General features: G+C 48.2%; 2 pseudogenes; both read right to left on the bottom strand.

Annotated features, from left to right (window-relative positions):
- Positions 1-6: 6 nt before the first annotated feature.
- LOC101583820 lies at positions 7-2,048 on the bottom strand (annotated as a pseudogene).
- Positions 2,049-4,043: 1,995 nt separating this feature from the next.
- On the bottom strand, positions 4,044-4,626 carry LOC101583428 (annotated as a pseudogene).
- Between the last annotated feature and the right edge of the window lie 2,313 nt (positions 4,627-6,939).

Genomic DNA, 6,939 nt, shown 5'->3' with positions numbered 1-6,939 from the left:
TTTTTTAAATTATAAATTTCTATCTGAAAAGCAGATCAAAATGACAAAGGGCCATCCATGCAATTATGGGAGAAGACTCCCTCCAAAACAAAAACAAAAACAAAAACCTCAGGAGAAATTTAGATTGGAAAGGGTCTAATGTGAGATGAAGTACTCAGTACCATTTCATAGGGCTTCCTTCTACCCACCCGGCTGTGTGAAGAGGCAGTGGAGGGGCTCCGGAAGAATGCCTCACAGGGGTGCTTCTTGGAGACAGGTCTATGTGGTTAGTTCTCGACCTCACCTCTACCTTGGGGAGAAAATAAATACTTATTTTTAACTATTTAGCACTTTGGGCATGTTATATAATATTCAATAATCTGTAGTTTTCACTTTCTGAACCTTTGGCTTCTAATTTTATCAGTTTATGTTCCATGGAAAAATGGATGCCTTAGTCAATAGTACCAAATGAAAATATAAATCTTGTTCTTCCTTCTCTGGTACTCAGGAAGAGTGCATGCGCGGCATCCCAAAATCCTGAGAAGCTTCTTAGTGTACTTGAGAAACGCTTAGGGCAAACAACTCCACCCCTGTCTCGTGAGCATGAGCCACTAGTCTTCAATCACGTCTTCCCAGACATCTCCATTAATGTCCACAGCATGGAACAACCTATTAAAGCATGGGGAGTCAGGGTCATTGAAGTGTCTGTAAGGGTTTGCTCTAGAAAGTGAACCCAGGCAAATCCAACAGAAATACTGCATACAGCCAGTACATGTCATCTTGTTACAGCCGTCCAGCTTCTGTATGGGAGTTCCGCAACATGAGCAGCCCTTTGAGTTCTTTTCCAACCACTCCTTACTCTCCATCTCTTCCAGAGCCTTCTGAATCACCCTCTTACCATACCTCTGTTCCAAAAACTTTTTATTGGCTTCATCCGCTTGTAGGTACTCATTTCGTAAATCTATTAATTTTTCTGCTGTTACCTTACACGGAGAGACCCCATGGTAGGTCAATCTGCACAAGGTACAGAAGGCAAAGTTGCAGCTGGAGCAGATGCCCATGGTGCAGCCGGGCTCCTGCATGACAGGCAGGCGGCAGCATGGGCGCGGACAGTACACCACATCTGCCATCAGGTCCAAGGTAGACTGGAGAAGCAGGCGGTCATACCGGGCAAATAACTCTGCTTCCACAAGCTCTTTAACCTGCCCAGGGGTGGCCACGGAAGTGCACTTGGGTTCTGGGCAGCTGAGACACTGAACTTGGCCATCTTTGATCTGGATTTCAAAGTAGTCCTTCAGACACGCTTTACAGTACACGTGCCTGCACTCCAGGAAGTGCATGCAGTCGCTACCCAGCTTCTCACAGAAACAGATATTGCACAGGAATAATTTACTATTGAAACATTTCATCTGCTGCGCTTGATCGAAGTCCAAGATTTCCTGGATTAGGCTTGACAATGATTCCACATCCTGCACAGCTCTCTCATCCACCACTTCCTCTTGGTCTTCTGCGTCGGATCCAACCGCTCCCCCAGAATCCGCCTCTGTGCTGGGCGAGGGCTGAGCTGTCCTCCACTGCACCTTGTTCTGAGCACCCATCTTGAGCTCAAAAGCAGAGACAATATTCAGATATGCTAAGGTCTCTTCTTTAAGAAACTGCATCCAGGCGAAGAGGACCACGCTGACCCGGTGCTCTTCCCACAGGTTGTCTAAGTGCTTGCAGAGGGCAGAGAGCTCTCACAAATATCTTGAAATTCTGTGGCAAATCCAAATAGATCCTAGTTCCTCCACCTTGGACAGATTCTGCTTTTCTAAATTCATCCCCATCATAAATACTCGCCAGGGCCAGCAATTCATCCTCCTGAGCTTCTCGGTCTTCTGACGACATTTACTTTTCTGTTAATAGCAACCGGAAGGAGACAGTATCAGCGCTGCAGTCTGTGCTTCAGTGCTCTTTGTAATCTGTGCAAAGCCCGTTTATTCTCCAGCGGGTGGAGCTGAGACTGCTGAAGCTGGGTAGGACGCCAAGATGCGGGGCTCATGTTAGATCCACGACCCAAATTCTGCCATCTGCATTAATCGCTCAGACAAGGACCAAGTGTCCACTATGTGTCATTCTTAGGTAGCAGTGAGATGTACGAAACACTGGAAAAACTGTAACGAACTGTGGTGAAATTCCAGCGCGCTGGAATGGAGGACCGGGAGCAGAGGGTTGTGGGAGCAACTTCTTCGGGCCGCCCCTGGGGCCGAGGCCGAGAGCTCCGCGCCGCGCCGGCGCCAGCCCAGCCCGGACAAGTGGGGCCAACCGCTGAAAGATAAATTTTATCCCCCAAGAGGCCTTCATCTACGCATGCGCCAGTCCCTACTTACCTCACCTGGCCCTCCCATGATTTACCTCCGTCACCTCCTGGATGCCTGAGTCCCCGTATCCCCACCCCCGCAGCTCAAGGTGTTACATAAACCCTAATCATCTGAACCCTTCTTTTTTTGAGGTTTGCATTCTCACACAATTTCATGTTTATAATGTAGTTAAAATTATTAATTTCTCTTAAATCATTTTAATTCATCGATGCTACTGTTCGGAGATATGATATGGTTTGTCCCCACTCAAATTCTTGTTGAAAATGAATTCCTGATGTGACTGCTTTGAGAGGCTGTCAAACCTTGAGAAGATCATCGGGTCCAGGAGGTGCCCGTCTCCTAAAAGGATGAATGCATCTCTCAAGAGACTGGACCATGTCTCTCAGGGCTGGATCAGTCGCCCTTGGTGTTTGGGTTCTTCTGCCCACATCTGCTCACCGCTCGAGGTCATCTGCCTTGAGGCCCTCTCCAGAAACCAAATGCCAGCGCCCCACTGCAGGATCTCAGGACCCAAGAGCTAAATACATTTTTTTCTTTATAAATCAGTCAGACTCAGCCTTTTGTCATAGCACTAGAGAACAGACCAATACTAGACCAGGCAAAAAGCTTCAAAGGGTAAAAAAAAAAAAAAAAAAAAAAGGAAGCAGTTTTTCCTCCTTGACACTATTCTGCTTGGAGGTCAACAGATAGAAGAGACCAGAAGAGGTGTAGGGTTACTAAGGACCGCTTTGGCTTTTTCACAAAGGCCTGTATCTCTTCTGCGTTGTATACAAGCTGTTGCCAGGGCTGTGCTGATAAACAGAATTGTCACATGTGCCCTCTGGAACCTGCTTGGGCTTGACATTCATGAGGCAGCTTTTGGACTGAGGGGTTCTTCTGCCTAGAAGCTTCTCCACACTGCTGTGTTGCCCTCCTGGTTACAGTGCTCCAGAGAAGCCCAAACGCACCCAGGAGGCATGGGGCTCCTGATCTCACCAGGGCCTGGGGCCACTCTGAGGGGGGCCAGGGGATACTCCCAGGCCTGAGAGCAGAACCAAGAGGAGGCCATGTACTTCCAATCACCCAGAGCCCACAGAACAATCGGAGAACCCCCTGGTTCAAGACAGTTCCTGTCAGGAAGTGGGCAAAGGCATGCAGAACAGCTCTGTCCATAGTGGGAGAAAGACCCAGCCCAGGCGGACAAGCACTACAGTGTGCTGTATTCTTAGAATCTGCTGCGCAGGGGCTGCAGTTTGGACCTTGGATGTCCTCAAGGCCTATGCCTTAAAGTTTTGGTCCCCAGCATGGCACTACTGGGAGGTGGTGCAGGCTTTAAGAGTTGGGGCTTAGTGAGAGGGCTGGGCTCACTGGCTGCATTTCCTTGGAGGAGATATTGGGAGCGCAGTCCCTTTCTCCCTCTTTATTCCCAGCCTGAGGCAAACAGCTTGCTCCACCATTCCCTCCCTGCCAGGACATGCTGCCTCACAGAGGACCACAGGCAAGTGCCAACCCACCCATTGCCCCAAGTATCCCAAGTTGACTACCAGATATTTGTTGTAGTAACAGAGAGCTAATGCTACTCACATTTAACTACAGGGATAGACTGCCTGGGTTAAAAAAAATAAATAAATAAATTTACAATTAGCATGTTTATAGCTCTTTCTTTCTTTCTTTCTTTTTTTTATTTGCTATGAACGATAACTTTATTTTAGCACTTACAACTTCTTATAACCGAAACTCTGGGAATTCAAAATTAATGTCCTTGCCCGTGAGCTGCTTATGGACACCAGAGAATGTCTCGAGCTTGCGCTCCGCATTGTTCTGGGGGGCCTCGTCCAGGGGCGCCCTGATGAGCCGGCTGCGGTCCGGCCGCACACGGATCCTCTTGCCCGCGAGCTCGCTGGGAAAGATCAGGTCCTCCGGGATGGTGGCGTGCACTGCGGTCAGCGTGTGGTTTCGGGGACGCTTTTGCTTATTTTTTGTGTGGCTTTTTCGAGTTGGCGTGGGCAGAATTCTCCTCTGGGCAGTGAAGACCACATGCTTCCCGCTGAATTTCTTCCAGCTCTAGTACTAGCCGGACCTGGGTTTTCTGGAAAGACTTCAGCTGGGGAAATGGGATGAAAATGATGATTGCCTTCCGACCCCCGCCACCTTCGATTTCCTCGGCCGCAGCGACGTCGAGCTTGCGCAGCTGCGCCTTGAGGTCCGAGTTCATCTCCCACTGCAGCAGGGCCTGCGAGACGCTGGACTCAAACTCGTCTGGCATCTCGCCGTTGGGCTTCACGATTTTGACGTTCGGGCTGAACATGGCAAGAGCCTTGCGAAGCGCCAGCTTAGGAAGAGGCCCTGCTTAGCGAGAGTTCGTCATATCCCCGCTCTTTCTATTTGGAGTATGGATTTAGTTTGGAGGTTGTAGCGCTAATGACACAGGAGATCACGTGCGGCGGAGCTCTCTGGGGAAGCAGGCGTGGCCTGGTAGATTGAAGGTCCTGGAACTTCGCGGAACACTTCCCAAAGTCCTGCCCGTGAGCTTCTCGCTGCGAGTTGCAGCCGGGCTTCAGTGGGATGGCCCCGACCTGACATCAGCTTGGGGGTAGCTTGCAGCACCGCCTCTCAGGACCTGTGTGTAGAGGCTCCTGCAGGGCTTGTAGAGATTTGGACAATACAAAAAGACATACATGCCAAAAAGAGCTTGCTATCACTGCTGTCCTCATGCCCACGTGCCCTGCTTCCTCCAGGGTGTATTTTTGTTTCTTTTTCCTCTTTTACTTGGCCCAAGCTTGCTCTGTCAAAGTTTCTCTCATGCTTCACTTTTACTTTTCAAATACACTTTGCCGCTGCCTTTTGCTTGCTTCATTAACTTCTTTGAGAACAGAAGAATCTGGAATCTGATTCCAGAAGAGGAGGAGGGCAACCCAGAACCCGGTCACATTTATTTGGTAAGCCACTTTTATTAATTTATTTGTTTGTTTGTTCTGTGGAACCGGGGATTGAACTCAGGCCCTTGCGCTTCCCAGGCAAGCGCTTATTCTACTGAGCCATCTCCCCAGGCCTTATTTATTTATTTATCTATTTAGTGTGTGGCCAGCTCACCCTGGGGGGGGGGGCGGCGCTCACATGGTCTGCAGTGCTGGCGATTGAACCTTGGTGCCTGAGCTTGCCTAAACTTGCATAGGCAGGTGCTTTAGACCGCTGAGCTATCTTGCCAGCCTGCGGAGAGCCACTTTTAGAAGAAGGTACCCCAGAACGGTAAGTAGGTTGCTGCATCCAGGAGTTGTCCTCTCTTTAAAGAATCTCCTGTTCCCCAGGATGTAGAGGTCCCACTTAGGAAGGAATGAAGGCAGATTGGAAACGCCCCACTTCCATTCTCCTTTTTCTGTGTTAGGGAACACCGCGCAGGACAGGCACATTTCAAGCTTGGGATTGCTTCCTGTCTGGGAGAGCCAGGCTCCAGTGATGCTGCTGAGAGAATTGTTCAGGGATGAGAGAAAATTGGCTTAGGCAGGAGCAGCATCCGTGCAGCTTATCTCTTGGGAGCACGAGACAAGCCGCCGTTGACTGAGTGACTGCTGTGTGTAAGACACACACACACACACACACACACACACACACACAACGTTAGTGATCCTTCTTGAAGCTATCTCTTCTTGAAGCTATTTCTGTTTGCAAATGACATCCTGCAGATAAAAAATCTTCAGGAATACACTGAAAACTTTTAAAACTTATAAATGGGCTCAACAAAGTTGCAGACAATAAGATCAATAGATAAAAAACAATTGTGCTTCTATCCGTTTGCAGTCAACAGCCCAAGAATAAAATTAAGAAAACAAGCCCATTTGCAATAGTGTAGGGAGGGCTGGCCAAATAGCTCAGCAGATTAAAGCACCTGCAAGCAGGCGTAGGGGCCAGGGTTCAATCCCTGGGCCTGCTGTGGCAGCCCTGGTCCCCAGGTGCGCTGAGATGGTAATTGAGACTGGGTGTGGTGGCGTGCGCCTGTAATCCCAGCTCTTGGCAGGCTGTAAACAGGCAGATCGCTATGAGTCTGATCTAGTAGTGAGACCCTGAACACCCTGTAGACCCTTCCCTAAAATACTATTACCACTACTACTACTACTACTACTACTACTAATAATAATAAAAGTAATAAGCATAGGGAAGAGAAAACTTTGTGTTCATTACCTTGAATGTTCAAGAGTTGAGTCTATGCATAAATTAACAGGAGATAGATCAAAGGGAGAAAAAGTACGCAAATTTACCACATGCACAGGGAGATCGTAAGCAAGGAAGAGAATTCCCCAAAGCTCTAGAGATTGAGACACTTACATAGTCTCCTCATAAGGGAGAGTGGAGGAGGGAGGGAGGTAACTTAGGGCAGAGAAAATGATTTTGGAGAACCTGAATGGATTTTCAAAAGAACGGCTAAGAGCCCCTCTGAAGTCTATCTGGTTGCGGAATCTCTCTTCATTTTCTTTTGCTGTGATACAGTTAAGCTTTCCTTGTTGATGAGATCCTTGAGAGTAGACCCATTCCTTTTAGGGAGCTCTTTATTTTTTATTTTTTATTATTTTTTTTTAGGTACAAATCTCTTTTTTCTTTAAGTGAACAGAAAATGGAAATATAC

This window comes from Octodon degus, unplaced genomic scaffold (genome assembly GCF_000260255.1).
Source record: "Octodon degus isolate 3935 unplaced genomic scaffold, OctDeg1.0 scaffold00003, whole genome shotgun sequence".
NCBI classification, from domain to species: domain Eukaryota; kingdom Metazoa; phylum Chordata; class Mammalia; order Rodentia; family Octodontidae; genus Octodon; species Octodon degus.
This window is presented reverse-complemented; position numbering and strand designations above follow the sequence as displayed.